At 47.5% G+C, this 15,659-nt stretch overlaps 1 long non-coding RNA gene across 1 annotated transcript; it reads right to left on the bottom strand.

The window, feature by feature from the left end:
• Positions 1-3,665: 3,665 nt before the first annotated feature.
• LOC11175701 (uncharacterized) lies at positions 3,666-13,830 on the bottom strand. Its single transcript, XR_009764990.1, has 2 exons — positions 12,425-13,830; positions 3,666-9,819 (listed from the first exon to the last, which is right to left on the bottom strand). It is a non-coding gene; the product is annotated as an uncharacterized LOC11175701 (long non-coding RNA).
• Between the last annotated feature and the right edge of the window lie 1,829 nt (positions 13,831-15,659).

Below are 15,659 nucleotides of genomic sequence, written 5' to 3'. Positions count from 1 at the left end.
TCGTGGAAAAGGGAGAAACAGTCCAGGAGAAATGATAAACCTTCTTGGCAAAGGACCATAATCGTAACGTTTAAAGTAACAAGGTCAGCGTAATCATCGACCACCGACCAAATACCCGTCGGCGCTCAACCGTGCCCCATGCTTGACCGTGGTAGTGCACCCGTTTGTTAAGTCACACCTGTTTTCTTTTAGTTTTTAACTGGTGCCGTGACCAGGATCGTAACGGTCCGCGTGTTGCGTACGCGCACCTAAACACACCGACACACACGTACACGCACGCGCAAACACACTACCGTTTGCTGCCGCGCGAGCCAGCTCGCAGCGGCCGCGTCCGAATGCAGCAGCGGCACGGACCGGATCGTAGAAAAGTGAGCGAAAAGAAAAAAAGAAACCGTTTAACCGTTTGATCGCTCGCTTCTGAGTCGCTGAGAGAACGCGCGCTGGGTTGGGGCGTTTGTTTTTTTTTTTAATTTATATATATATCTATCGTAGGTGTTAGGGCGCCCCCCCCTGGCCCGCTCCAAAGTGTCCGCTCTCGTGAACGCGCAGCTAACGTCGACTCGTGATCTCGGTTGATCGCCGTTTTTTGGAGCGGGCGTTCGGCGAGCGCGTGCAAATTGTGGTTTCGTTTCGTACTGTTCTCTGTGGCTGTGGGGGTCTCGTAACATTATACGCTATTTAACTGCACACTGGAAGGTTGTTAGATCCATTGCGGAAAGGGGCGCCGCGACTGTGCGAGATTACCCGGCCTGCCCGGAGACCCACGGCCGGGCGGTCTCGCGGCGGTGCTTCCCGCCAGGGGGGGGGGGGGGGGGACACACTATGCTCCGGCACTGCGGACCGGCTGGCGTCGGTCGAAATGTGGCGATCGTGGAACACGCGCACACACGCACACTCACAACACTAAGGGGGGCACGCACACATGGACACACTCACACGCACATAGCGACAGGCGCGCTTACAGGCCAGGCCGGCAGGCCAGAGCACACCCCAGGCGCAGGACAGCGCCGCCGGAGGGATCGTCGCGGACATGGGCCGGCCGCGCCAGCACCGCACAGCCACTCGTGGAAGCGCCCCGTCTCTCGCCCGCAGGCGACAGACACGGATCTAGCCGCGAAAAGGAAGAGTAAGAAACTTAGTCTATGTAAGCTAAATGTACGCGCCCGCACACCAGCACCCACCGCGGAAAAGGGACGGCAGGGCCAGCGGAGGACGCTTCTCGTTACCGGAGATTCGAGGGCGCGGCGTAACGCGTGCGAGTCGGCGCTATGGGACGCATGGCGGGGGGTGCAGAAGGCACGTACACACGACACGGGGCCACGTCTGGACACTACCACGGGCGAGGCGACGGGAGCGTTTGGAACGCTCACAACCACTCGGTCACACACCACCACCACCACCACCACACAAGGATAGGACGGAACTACCCGGCGACGTCTTCCGCCCCGAGGGGCCACTCCCAACCGAAAGCCCCCAGCTTCTCCAGCCCCTCCTCCCCGAGCAGGTGTGTCACTGACCATGATGGCATGATGATTTGCAAGAGTAGTTGTTGCTGATGTTTTTGCTAATTTCTTACATACATGTAGATATTGATATTCGCATGAAGGATCACGCGCATACTTGCACACTCACACACACACACACAAAGCTCCACAAACTTGGCGCACACTCGGTTGTTGGGGTGGCGGCGTGGGAAGCTGGCAGTTGTGCTGCTGATGTTGCTGTTGCTGCCGGAACCATCCGGGCCAGACACAAGCTGCAACGTTTGGATAGAGAGAAAAGAGAAAGAGAGAGAGAGAGAGAGAGAGAGAGAGAGAAAGAGAGGGAAAAAAGAAAAAAAAAGGGAAGAGCAAAGTACAGAAAAGATGTGTTTGAAGTTACTGGCGGCCGCCGTGTGACGGCATACCCGCGCAAGGATGCTGGTGATGGTCTCTCCAACGCCTCGACACACACGGCAGCACACACACACTCATTGCCACACGGATCGCGAAGGTTCTGACGATACGGGGTAGGAAAATCGAAAAGAAAGTGAATGTATGCCCGCGCGAACGCGAGTGAGCGTTTCAAGGAGTACAACACTTATTATACACATGCACACACTTTCCTAGGGCCCGCTTCGTTAGAGGGGGGAGGGAGGGGCGAGACGACAGCACGGGATATTTGACAATTGGTGTGGGAGTGGCTATGAAGAGAGAAGGAGACGCACTTGGTGGTTCACGTGACCCTTATATCATGCGCGGTGGAGCATGTGACCTTTGTGGGGGTTTTTTTTTGGAAACCATTATTCATTATTGGGAACCACAAAAGTACATCCGGGCCCTTCTAGAGATAAGGCCCTCCTACACTTGGTAAAAGTTCCACGCAGGTGGATAAAGAAGTTAAAAGGTCCTTCCCGGCCACAGTTCGAGAGGGAATCTATCCCATCCGGCCTTGCAGAAGCCGACGCGTCTAGAGAACAGACTACGGAGCACTCGGAACTATAACGCGCAATAGCTGCATATAAACAGCTATTCCTTCTCGATTGTATCGATCATCGACACATCTAGTGGAGTAATCTTCATCCTTCATCTTGCATCCTGTATCTTCCACTTACAGTCTCACTCCGCGCCACTCCTTCCTGCTTACGCATTCGTGCGCACGCTTGGTCTAGTTTCTGTTCCTTCTACACCGTCGTTTTCTCCTTCATTTCTTCGTACGTCTTTAAGTGGTTGGCGGATTCGAAATCGCGCTTCGCTCGGACTACTTTTCACACGCATGTAACGAACTCCCTGACGGTGTATAGCATCTGTGCTGTTCGCTGTTCCTGTCCGCAAACGTGTGATCTTCACAATAATCAACACTAATTGACCAAGCGTGGGGCAAACGTGCGCACACACTACGCATTATAATTAAGCGCCAGATACTAAAATCGAAACAAAATTGGTAACAGAGTGTAAGTTTACCATTCGGTGCGGTCTTTTTCGAGGGTTTTGTGCGCCCACTAATGGGACACGTTACCTGCGCTTCGTTCGTGCAGCAGTCACACAGGACACACCCTTGCGTCAAAACTGCGGGCGGTTTACTTTTCGAGCATTTCGTGCAAAACTAGTGTTTGCCTGTTTCCTCTCTCTCTCTCTTTCTCTTTCTCTCTCTTCCTGTTCCGCTTGGGACCGGGTCTGTTCGCACACGCACTCACACATTGCGTTTCGGAACCGTGATTTAGCCAGTTTTGGACAGCAAACTTTTCCTCTTTTCTTCTTTCTTTAAGAGTTAGTGGGGCGACTACACGATCGTTGCCTATCACCTCTCTCCTTAGCGAGCACATGCAACACACACACACACGCATCGAGCCGTCTCGAGCGACCGAATGGCCATACCTTGGGCGGTGCCCGCGAGCCAGAGAGAAAAATGATGGAAAAGGCGCCGCCAATACAACCAGCGTGTTGGTGGGTTGGTGAATAGTACACATCGAAATGTCAATGCTAGAGCGCCGTGTGCACTTGTTTTTGGTATAGGGTTGAAAATCAGTTTAAAAAAAACGAACAATTTATTGCGAATAAATGAAAAACAAAACAAAAAACGAAAGCAAACGAAAAGATTTTACCAAACGCAATACACGGCAAATACACGACACACTACTGTCCAATTGTGTTGGGCAAAAAATTTCTTCAACAAAAAAGAATCGGTTTCGTTTGAAAATGGAATTTGTAGTTTTATTCGAGTCCTTTTTTTTTTCTTTAGTAATTGGTTTGTTTCAGTTCTGCCCCTTCGGTTGAGATCCTCCCACCGCCCGGTAGAGTAATTGGTTCTGGTTTGCACCACCCCCATGGCCCGGGTGTGTGTTGGGGCACGGGGGTGTTTTCCGTGACGGATATGAACGGGAGGATACGGGGCAACATCAAACAGTTTGCACAAACAAGTTAAAGCAGAAAATGTTTAACACACAAAAACGGCTGCTTTTTTAAATAATCTTTTCCTCTTTTCTTGATTCTGTCCTTCTTTTTTACAACAACTCAACTAGGCTCAGCATTGCCCAAAATCTCCACGACCCCGGGAGAGGGGGGTGTGGAGATCCTGCAAAGCGATTGCAATTTATTCTTTGCCGTCGATAAACAATGTGTCCGTAGGGGGTGTTTTCGTACATAAAAAACGATCGTTTTGAGCTTAAGCTCCCAGAATGTTTGATTCTCGCGCACGTCAGAGATAATGCATCTGTCACCAGTTGAATCGTAATGGCGTTCTTTTATCCTTATTTTCACTGAATCTTTGGTAAGTACGTTTTCTTAAAATAAAATAAAAACTCAATCCGCTTTTTTTTTTCGTTTGCCCGCCCGCATTCCCACAGGTCCTGTCCTTGTTTGTTTGATTGTGTTTTGATTCCACTGTGTTCACTTCACGTTTTTGCTTCAGTTTGGTACGAGAGCTTCAGAATTGCTTATTTTTGTGTTCACATATCTTGCCTCGCGGTTTTGGTAGAGTTCGTATAGATAGTTCAACATTCCATCTATACCTCCAACCGTCCTGCTTTACTCAATGCCTGCTAACACAGTACAACAAAGCATTTTTCTAGTCGTCTCGGCAACCTTCAATGTAGTCTTTTTTTGTTTTTGTTTTGGCATGGGAATAAATTCCTCTTCAAGTTTGAAAGCATTTCTAGAGGTAGAATGGTTTTTCTAGGTCACCCTGAGGCGGAACCTAATCGCGGAAAAGGTTACTAATTGCTTCATCATCGTAATCACTTTGCAATCAATGTTTTCTGTTATAGTGCACGATTCTTCAAAGAATTTGCAGCAACGAGATGCGTATGCTTAGGCATTGCACTATCAATCTTGCACGTGTCCATGTCTAGATTACAGTATAGGATCGTGTTTTTGTTTATAGCCTTCGGAGACTTTGGGAACATCTACATGATGGCAACTCTATCTTATGGTTTGGTTTTGTGTGAGTAGATATACATAAAATAATAATACGCATCTTCCTCTCGCATGTTTGATTTCGATTATGTCAGGAAAGAATAGTCATGTATCGATAAGATAATACAAAAGCCGACAATCGAAACATCTCTATCCATCTCTAACGTGCTTCGGTTGAAATTATTGCAACGTAAACAACAGTACAAGGTTCGCAAGATATTCGATATGGGTCGTAACAATCAGTTCAAAGTTGTGATAAGCCGTGGTACGCCTTTCAAGAATGAATTGGAGTAATGTTCAACTTCCTCGCTTTCGCTATACTTTCTAGATCGTAGCAATGATACTGTCAACCATTTCAAAGATAATGCCCAGAAATGCCGCATTCAAATCATTTCCAACCCATTCCGGTGACACTAGTGGCGCGCTTATGTCTTAAAACGCATTCGCACAAAAATGACGTCACCATTCGCGTTCGAACACTCTCGTCAAAACGGTTCGAAACGTACTCCGCGCCGTCTGGAATCAAAGCCATCGTTGGATTTTGCTCTCTTCTCGCTTTGCCACCAGCTGGCACACGGTCCGTGTCCAGGGGTTCTTCGCGCTTGCCGAGCAAAACCGTCGCCGCTGGAACCCTGGAGCCTCCGCCTCCGCCTCCGCCGCCGCCGCCGCCGTCACCACCACAGGAACCCGCCATGCCGTCGCACTGGAACCGAAAACCCTAACTGATGAGCCCATCTTCTCGCGACTTTCTGCATCCTCTTCACGCTTGCCTGGGCTTTCGAGAACAAATACTGCCTTTCTGCCGCCTCCATATCAACAGCATCCAGATGCACATGGAAACAAGACCGAAGTGCATCGCAAGGCTCTGCGCAATCGACCGTACAAACTCGGGAACAAAGCATCATCTGTGTGCGGCCGTGGTGGGTTGAAGGGTACCACATGGACATCAAAGATGCTGATGTGACTTCTCCTTCCAACGAGGACGACCAAAGTGTGGCAAGCGTACCAGCAGCTTTGAACTCGTTATGATCCGATCTCCATTCTGTGAGCCCTTGGGCGGGAACATCCGATCACTTGCGAGATCTTCCAAGGAGGAAAAAAGCCCACACGCATACGCACACACACGGTCCTGTTGTCTAGCACGAAACGATCGAGCTAGGACAACTTACTTGTTGAGCACACGGGTTGATTGAACTTGAAGCGCCTTGCAACAAAACAAAACTACACCATCTGCATAGCAGCGGACGGTCACTAGTCAGGTTGAGAAGCCGACGTCAATCTTGTATCCAATTGATTCTTGATTGCTGGATGATATTTGGCAGCACAATGTTTCGAACTTCTTGGTGAACGATATCGCCTGTCTTATAAATGTATGATCAAGTATCCACTTACGCAGATGCAGAAACACCTAAGCGCGCGTGGAACCGTGTTCTGAAGTTGTTGTAGAAGATCTCCCTCACGTACGTGAATCTCAGAGGAATGTGGAACCCATTCTGTACACCTAAGTGTATTATTTTAGCCTCTCTCCAGTACTCTTGCGTGTTTCCAGCAGCTAGTAACTGATTTGCTCTTCCAGAGCTTCCGATCTTCAAGGTGTATGTTTGCACGAAACTTGTGAGAAGCATATGCTGATAAGGTTTGGAACTTCGATGAGCAGAAATGAAAGCCTCGGAGAGTTTAGAAAACGTAACGTCGTGTGGCATCAGAGCTGCCCCAATCTGTAGGCCGCATTCGCAGAATTCTTCCTACAGGTTTGGAGCACTCGCATGTACTGCAGACACGATTGTGCAGGTAACCAACTTGGTCGTCTATATGTGTGATGTCATATCAGGGGTAGAGAATACATTCCAGTCGAATATCAGGGGCAATGTGTGCATCGCAGTACATCTTCGGTGTCGTAACATCGCAACAAACTAGGATCATCAACATCATCAGGGAAGCGTTTGAAGATGGTGCAACATTTTGCAACGCTTGGAAATATGGTTGCTAGAATGTGTATCGTAGCTGAAGCTAGCTTGTATCTCTGCAATTGTGTTCGTCTAGTGTGCTGGGGTACACATCAACCAAACGCTGGTGTCGTGTTGTCACAAGCGAAACAGGAAACATTCGCATGTGTCAGAAAGCACTACTTTGTAGATGATCCATCTTTACATTAAAGCTTTATCCAATTAGTTCCTTAAATCTTGATATGTCACTGGTTAAATCTCTTCCATCCGACGCTGGATCTAATGTTCAATTTCTTTGCGCTCCGTACGCTCTACGCCATAGCCATAGGATAGTGCTCAGAAATATCCCATTCAAATCATTGGCGACCATTCGGTGACATTGGACCGCGCACTTGCATCAAAAGGGCAGTCACGCAAAAATGACGTCACCTTTCAAGAGATTCTGCCGTAGTCTGCCATCTTCTAGAATAAAAGCCGTCGTTGGATTTTGCTCTCTTCTCGCTGGCCACCTGCTGGCACACTGTCCGTGTCCAGGGGCTCTTCGCGCTTGCCGAGCAAAACCGTCTCCTCCGGAACCCGGAAGCCGCCGCCGCAACCACCACCACAGGAACCCGCCATCCCGTCGCTCCGGAACCGAAAACCCTAACCGATGATGGGCCCATCTTCTCGCGACTGTCTGCTTCCTCTTCACGCTTGCCTGGGCTTTCGAGAGAAACTTTTTGCGAAACGCTGGTCCGAGCTACAGTCAGAGCCAACGTGAGGGGAACTAGCGCCCAAGTGCGTATCCACAGGTCTCTGGATGGACCGCGCAAACTCCTATGGCACACATGCCATGGCACATCGACGAGATATCTCCTTCGGTGAAACATAGCAACATTCTAAACGTTGCCAGGAGGGATGAAGTAGACACAAAAGCTGGGCGCTCGTCGAGTTAGGTCTCCACCAGCTTCTTCCAACTGGAACAGCGTGAAGACGTTCTTCTATACACGTCGTAGCTTCTATTGCATGTCTGATGCCCGTCTTCCGAGGAGACAAAAAAAAATGAGTGAAGTGAAAAATTGGCCAGACAGCAAGCTGCAACGAAGCGATGGGCAGGTTGCACCATCGCTGACGTCTTCAAAACCCGCCATCACGCAGCGACCACACGTCTTAGAAGAATGCAGTAGACACACTCGCGCGGTTGTAGACCAACTCCATTCTCCGCCATCAGATACTTTAATCCACAGCCACTTATTGCCAACCAGTGGCCCAGTTGGGGTAGTAGTGCAGCTGGATGAAACTGACCAATCGTCTGTGCGCAATGGTACGAAGACGATAGGCATCTTTGAAAACGGTCGCTAGCAACTTGCAAAACTGGAAACAGCTTCCATATCATTCCCGTGCGCAGGTACGCCTAAGCGCGAGCCAGGAGATGTCTTCGGCGCGTTGCACAATTCTATGATGAGGAGATACAATTTTATGATGAGGGGCCCGGGTATTGGATGTCATAATGAACCGATTGGAATGAGCTGGAGCAATCCCTTTTCCTACAGACGTAGCAATTCCAGTACAGTGTGAGCCCAATTCGTTCCCCATCCTTCGCAACTGCGCGTATTCTGAAGTGTGAAGGCAGTGGTAGTCCAGGCAATGGAGGAGCGCAACCTGAGAATAGGGAGGTGATAAGCAAATCTACACCACACTACCAGTTGCACCTGCTCGCTGTCTTTGGTCGGGATCAAGTCGTCTTCACAGCGGGTCGCCACCGCTTTTTAGCCGAACGGACGTCCCTTGAGGTTTCGCCGAGCTCTCTCTCTCTCTCGCTCTCTCTTACATGTCTCTTACACATGTGATTGTGCGTCCTTATAATTCTACGATTGTATCCCATCTCAATACGACGCTGCATCCTAAAAAAAGGGGGCGAAGCTAAACAGCTCGGTGTGCATTAAGCGAGTCAGCACGACTCGAAATGGTTTCGCAAATCTACTCTTCTGGCCGTTTACTAAAACGCCATGAGGCATCACTCGGTGAGATGTGAGAAACGTAAGTGAAGGAAAAAGTGTTACGTATTTTTGTATGCGCTCTATTGCTGCACCACATGGCAGGTTTTGCTAAGAGGAAAAACAAAAAATGTCGTTGAAATTAAGTACGATTACAAAAGATACCTTTCTTCTTCGGAAGACTGCTCTGGCACGCCGGCTAGCCGGAAGCTTCTCCATCATTGGGACACGGTATGACGGGCCTGTTCCCCACTGTTTTTCCTCCCCACCGAGGTGAGGTGTAATACGACATCTTTTTTTTCCTGTCACAAAACAAGTAACTCACTTCTCACCGAGGATTGGCCCAACACTCAAACCCATTTACATTTGATACTTAGTGTAGAAAGGTGGAAATTGGTCCCAAAGCCACGAATGTCACACGTGGGCAGCGCGTGGGCTAAATATTCGTCAGATCTGGGTGCACAAAAGGGGTTGCCCGTTGCCGTGAAAACGCAGCTGCTGGCCCTTAAATGTATACAGTGGTAGTGCCGGCGGTTCTCATAATGGTCGAAAGACGGATGGGGGCAGTCGAGAGGAGGTACGGCTGTCAAAGAAAGCTAAAATTTGCCCGATTTTGCCACGAAAATACTTTCCATATGATAGAGAGAAAAAAAAACAAAAGTACACCCATTGTATACCCGCCTGGAAGCTTGGGTAGAAGATGTGGCCTTCCTTGAAAGATTTTCCATCAGTGCCATTCGCGTTCCTCGTATGTCTCTCTCACTCTCTGTTTTTTTTTCGTTCGCCTCCTTTGCTTTTGCTCGAAGCAGGAATGCAAAACGCCGCCGCCAGAACCGTCAAATAGAAAAGTGATCTCCAGTACCGTAGGCTTCTTTCGCCCTTTAGTGAAGGATGTACATCAATTGGCCACACTCTATAGTAATGCAAGTCAGGTCCCATAAAAAATTCTGGCAAGGAAAAGCAGAGTTAGGATAGGAGAAAGATGCGTAGCTGTCTCGACCGGTGCTGAAAGTAGAAGAGAAAATGCAACGAAATTACATACAACATACAGAAGACAGGGTTGGAATGGGAAAATCGAATCAAGATAATCTAACAGTGATATCGAACAAAAGATAACAGTCAGTAGAGAAGGTCATAGCTTACAATCGAGGACAAAAAGAAGGTATATAATGTATGGTAGGGTCTCTTTTGGTTGCTAGTTATTGACAAAGAGGAGCGATTATAAACCATCCTCATAAAACCTATATGAAAAGAAAGAATAAAGCTAACTGATCGAAATATAACATTGCTCTCACTTCCGATGAACACTACCTATGAGTCATCGAATCATGGGTGAGTAACAAAAATTTTTTGTTGCGGCGCAAACAAATAAATTTGATTATAAGATGGAGATCCGGTGACTCATACGAGCTACAAACACTCATCACTAGAAATTACACGCAAATATGTATAAATCATGTATAATTCCGTTCAAGCCATAACAGCTACCCGTCTCTATCCGATATGATTTCAAATACTTATACTTCAAATACTTATAGTATGAGCTAAGTTTTCAAAAATGTTTTTGTTGCTGCAGAGAAACCTAACCAACTAAAAAAAGGAAAACCTTACGGCTTTGCTTTGCTGAAGCATCAGCAAAACTGCTTGTGGTATGGCGAAGAAATGAAGTAGCAACCGGAGCAAAGCAATGCGACATACGTCTAAGCGCAGAGCAGACGTGACACGCCAGTAGTGACTCTGGAAATCGATGGAAAAATGGTTGCTCCCTTGCAGAGTTAATTTTCCCCTTCATTTTCCTTTTGCCTCTTTTCAAAGCAGTTTGCTATTCCGCAGTCTGGAACGCATGAGGTCTAAAAATAAAACCGCCCACTTTCACTTTATGCGCCACGATCGCTCCTACTCTAGGGGTAGAGGACCGTCACCACCAGTACCACGGAAGCAGTCTCAACGGCGTGGCAAGGCAAGCCACTCGGCAAGATGGCAGAAACTGTCGATCAGTAAGTCGGCACCCTGGTGGGAGGGAACGGTAAGGTTTCCAATCGCTTCGGGGAAAGGGAGACGAGGTTATTGGCCGTTCCAATACCTATGCAGTTAGTGGTGGGAGGTCTTTCGTGGAGTGTTTACCACACAAAACAGATAATTTTGTTTGAACAGTTGCAAAACACTCCCATTGCTTCGAGGCTTAGGGGCATTACATTGCCTGAATGGGTAATAAGTTCCCTAGCTATATTGCTTGAAGTAGCCTGCATTCCTGGTTTTCGTATGCCATGTATATCTCTACTCCAGATTATAATTGGGACCTTGTCATCGCACGATCACTCCCGCAGATGTCATCTCAGACATTGAAATTTGAAATTGGAACAGCTCATCGCTTGTAGGCGGTGGTGAGCGACCAGCTAATATTTCAGCTCACTCCCTTTTTCCCCTCTTCGTTTCCTTCATTTCTCCACCATAATGAGCACATCAGGAGGTGAGAGGGAGGGAGGGGGGGGGGATTTGATCATCACCAGTACACGTCGTATCGTGTCTTTGCCTTAGTAGGCGAATAGCAGTGAGGGTACCCGTACCCAAAAGCAAGCTGTGCAATGACGCAATACGGTAGAAGAATAGCGCTGCACACACGACGCGGTCACAATGGCGCCGTACGAACCAACAGGTATCGGTCGTCGCCATTAGACGCCCGTCGACTGTTCTCGCAAACGGCGTAGCAACCATTTTGTGACGTGTTGCGTCGCAGCTTCATGGTCATTTGTCTTTTCATTGTTTTTTTTCTTCTCTCCAGCGACGCGTCATACACGTCTGCATCTGCTGAATGTTCGACCCCGACGAATGGAAAAACGGATTGTACCGTAAGCGGTGCTGGTAAGGGGGAGCAGCGAACGTGACAGCGCAACACGAAAACCGTTGGAGAAAAACCTCAATCCTTCTAGACGTTACGATCTACCAGGCGGTTGGAGTCGCGGAAGCCAAACAGCGTTGGTCTGTGTCTATTTTTCTGAAAAGGCTATTTTTAGTTATCCCCAAACCTTAACGATAAGCAACATGCGGTTGGTAGCGAGATAGACGATTAAAACAACAACAGCGGTTTGATCAAGACAACGGATTCATCATCGCATAGCCTCTCTCTCTTTCTCACTTGTTCTCACTCTTTTTCGATATCTCTTTCCTACCAACATCTGTAAAGCAATCCCATGCCCAGTCGCCCGACTCGTTTTCTGGGCCGTTTTGCCCTTTCCATCATGGCGACAGAAGTCAATTGTTTCCTGCATTTTGAGCGTCAGGCAGTCAAGTCAGGCCACAATGAGGCCACGACGAGGCTTTGGGCTGACCTTATTCCCTCACCCCTACCTATAGCCTCTTTCTAATACGCTGCACGACAACCTACAAGCCTACAGTTTTGCGACGCCATTTCCTATTGCGTCTTTGTTTTAGTTTTCTAACCTCAACCGCGCGTCTGTTGCCTTTGTAACTAGGTTTTTTTTTTTGCCTTTGCTATCCCTTTCCTTTATAAAATGCAATGATTTTAAGCTAAATACATTTCCATTATATCACAATGCCTACTACATACACACACACACAAACGCACACTCATATAGAAACGCCAACGCACCTGGTTTTCCGTGCATCGTGAAGCTGCTACTTTCACAATGAAAAAGAAACAAAATCTCGTTCATTCTGCATTCACACAAACGCACACACAAGCACTATTGCTCGACTAGCTTGCTGTCTCGCTTTCAAATACAACGACACGTCACGTACGCCACGGCGCTCAGCAGACAGAGGAAGCACAAGGCACAAAAAAAAACAGCACCAGTCTCGGCCGACGGCTCGCACCTTTCTGAACGTAACGGTCGTCGCTTTCGACGAACTAACCCCTTGCGCCAGCGACGACGATACACGCTATGGGTAGGTGTGTGCGTACGAGCGAGCGAGCGCGTGTGTATGCGTTGGTAGGGTGCATGCGGATGCACTGCAACGGTCAAATGAATGTAAATGTATGGTGGTGATTGGGGAAACGGGAATAATAGATGGTAATGCAACAGAAAAAAAACGGTTGCTCGAGGTTGGAGGTAATGGTACAATAAAAGAGACCTTTGATTTTGCTCACAGCGCTTACACCACTACAGCGAGCGTGTGAGAATGGATGGATGGATGGCTATTTTCCCATACAGAGCAAACGCTTCGCTTCGCACGTTTTTACACGGATACTGTGTGAGGAGCAAACGGGCATTACATTTGCAGTGCAATCAATAAAAACTGCTTAAATTGTACATTTAATCATACATTTTTAAAAGAGCTCAACTTGCTCATTCCCCCGTGCTAGGTTCATTTTTTCGCTCAACACATTTTCGGTGTGACACATTTAAAAAAAAAACGGGTTGATTGCAACACAAACGAAGCGCAGCAAGGCCATGTGGAAACGGAGCTGGGATTGGTGTTGGTTTATCATCAGCTGGCCTTCAACGGCCGTACAGACGCACACCACAAAGCGAAATACCAGAGCAACTCTACCACCAACAAACGCACACACACACACACACTGAGCAAACGTTTCGAAACATGTCTCGACAAGGTAGCAGCTCTATGTGTGTGCTTTTTGTGTTTTTTTTTTTCTAAATATATTAAATTGATTTCCTCGTACGTCTCACAGGACCGAGTACCTTATTATTCGTCTCCGTGCGAGATTGCTGAAGTCGATATTTAATTGCTGCGCACGTCGCACATCCTTTTTTATGAGCGATGAACATTATGTATTGCGTCTTTGTCCACTGTGATTTACAACGTCACACAGTGGCCAGAGTTGGGGGTCTGGGAAACGAAACGCCACGGGGGTTAACTGGGTGGTTTGATTGAAGCAGGAAGTCATCGACGATCGAATTTTGGGCAACAATTTGGCATAATTAAAACGTGTACGTGTGTGTGCGTGTGTACCTTGTCGATGAAATAAAATGGGTCTTTCTAGAGACCTTTTGTTTGGCAAAGGAACTAATATTTGTATATAAATGTATACCCATACACGTACCTGCTTTTCCGTGCATCTTCGTAGTTAGACACTTTCACCTCAACACCTCAACTCACTCACACTCACTCACAAACACACACACACACACACACTCATACAGATACAACAAGTAATGGCGTGCTGGAGCGATGGGAAAGCAGCACCAGTCTCGGTCGACGGCTGGCACCTTTCTGACGCTGAACTCCGCTCGATGGGCCGTCTTCTAGCAGAGTCTAGCTCCCCCCATCCCGGCCCCACCGTTATTCAGTGCGCGGGCGCAGCGTCTGTGTGTATGTGCACGCACTAACAATAGTGCATACTGCCCCGGTGTGCATGTGTGTGCGTGTGCCACACGGCGGGAGGCCAAACGTGGCAAGCCGAAAATGCATCGGTCGCGATCGGTTTCCCGTGGAACCGAAGCAACCCTGGGGCTTGGCAGGGGTTTTCTATTCCAGCTTCTATTCGGGGGGGGGGGGGGGGGGGGGAGTGAGTGAGGTAGAGGAATACTTCGATAACATGTTTTACTTATTTTGTATGTTGATATTATTATTTTTTGAAAAATATTTTTTATTAAACTTCCGGGGGGGGGGGGGGGGGGGGGGGGTAGAGGAAGACTTCGATAACATGTTTTACTTATTTTGTGTGTTGATATTATTTTTTTTTGAAAAATATTTTTCGTTCAACTTCCATGCATTCCGTCGTCTGCGCACGTACCATCATTCTGGCGGCTGTTCGCTTTGTTTAGGACAAAGATGTTTATTTTATCCATTTTCCGCCATGGCACATCATCTAGAAGGTGGCACTACAACACCACTTTGGTGGGGTCAAGTTTGCCAACGGTCTTGGACGGTAAAGATCAAGTGGAATGGGTTCTGTCCAGTCCAGGTTCACGTGCGTTGCTGAAAAGTTGTGTTTACGCTTGAGACTGTTTTGAGACCACACAATTGGCAGGCTTTGCAATGCGGAATGGCGGTGTCTTCCTATTTTGCTTCCAAGAAATGGAGTTGTCAGCGATCACGTACTGGGCTCGTACGCGCGGCGGCAACTGCCAAGCTCAGTTGGCAGACTAGCCAGGGCAAAACCTTAACTGATGGTGACTTCCAACAAATTCTGCTCCACGTACGCATCAATGCTTTGAAGTCGTGCAACATTTGTCTTTTTTTCTATAGCTGATTAAGAGTTAAAATCACAGCGTGCAAGGCGAGTTGTTGATTATCTATTACCCCTTCCAATGCTTGAAGAAGATACTTCCCAATGCTTGAAGAGGATACTTCCAATTCTTACGGCAACTCAGATCTTGACGCTGTTACCTTTTCATGATTTTCCATTGACGTATTCCTGCTTATTCTCATCCACAAAATTGGAAAAGGTCCCTATCAAATGCTCTCTGCAAGCTGAAGTTGAAAAATAGGAACTACTGAATACTACGGCACATTGCTAATGTGTACCTGATCCAGTTCAGGAATCGCTCCAACTCAACGTCCAAATTCACACAATAGATAACATGCTCTCTTGTACTAGGTATCACCATAGCAGAAACTGTATCTTTCTGAGTAGCCTTAGGTCATTCATGTACGTACAGAACAATCATAACGTCTGTAAACTAATAATAAACGACCTTCACTAATAATATGGTCGTTTTCCAGTTATTGGCACAATTTTTGAACAATTGTTTGAAGAAAGATCAGAAATTGCATCTGGCTAGGATTTAGATGTTCATACACTTATGGATTTAAGTTCTTTTTTTTTTAGCGAGTTTTCGTTGCACATGCTCCATCCATAGACATTAAGAAGTAAAACATGACATTTACGAGTAAAAGAAAAGAATATAAAAAGCTTTTGT

This window comes from Anopheles gambiae, chromosome X (assembly GCF_943734735.2).
Source record: "Anopheles gambiae chromosome X, idAnoGambNW_F1_1, whole genome shotgun sequence".
NCBI lineage: Eukaryota > Metazoa > Arthropoda > Insecta > Diptera > Culicidae > Anopheles > Anopheles gambiae.
Note: the sequence above shows the minus strand (reverse complement) of the source record. Positions and strands in the feature narration are given on the sequence as shown.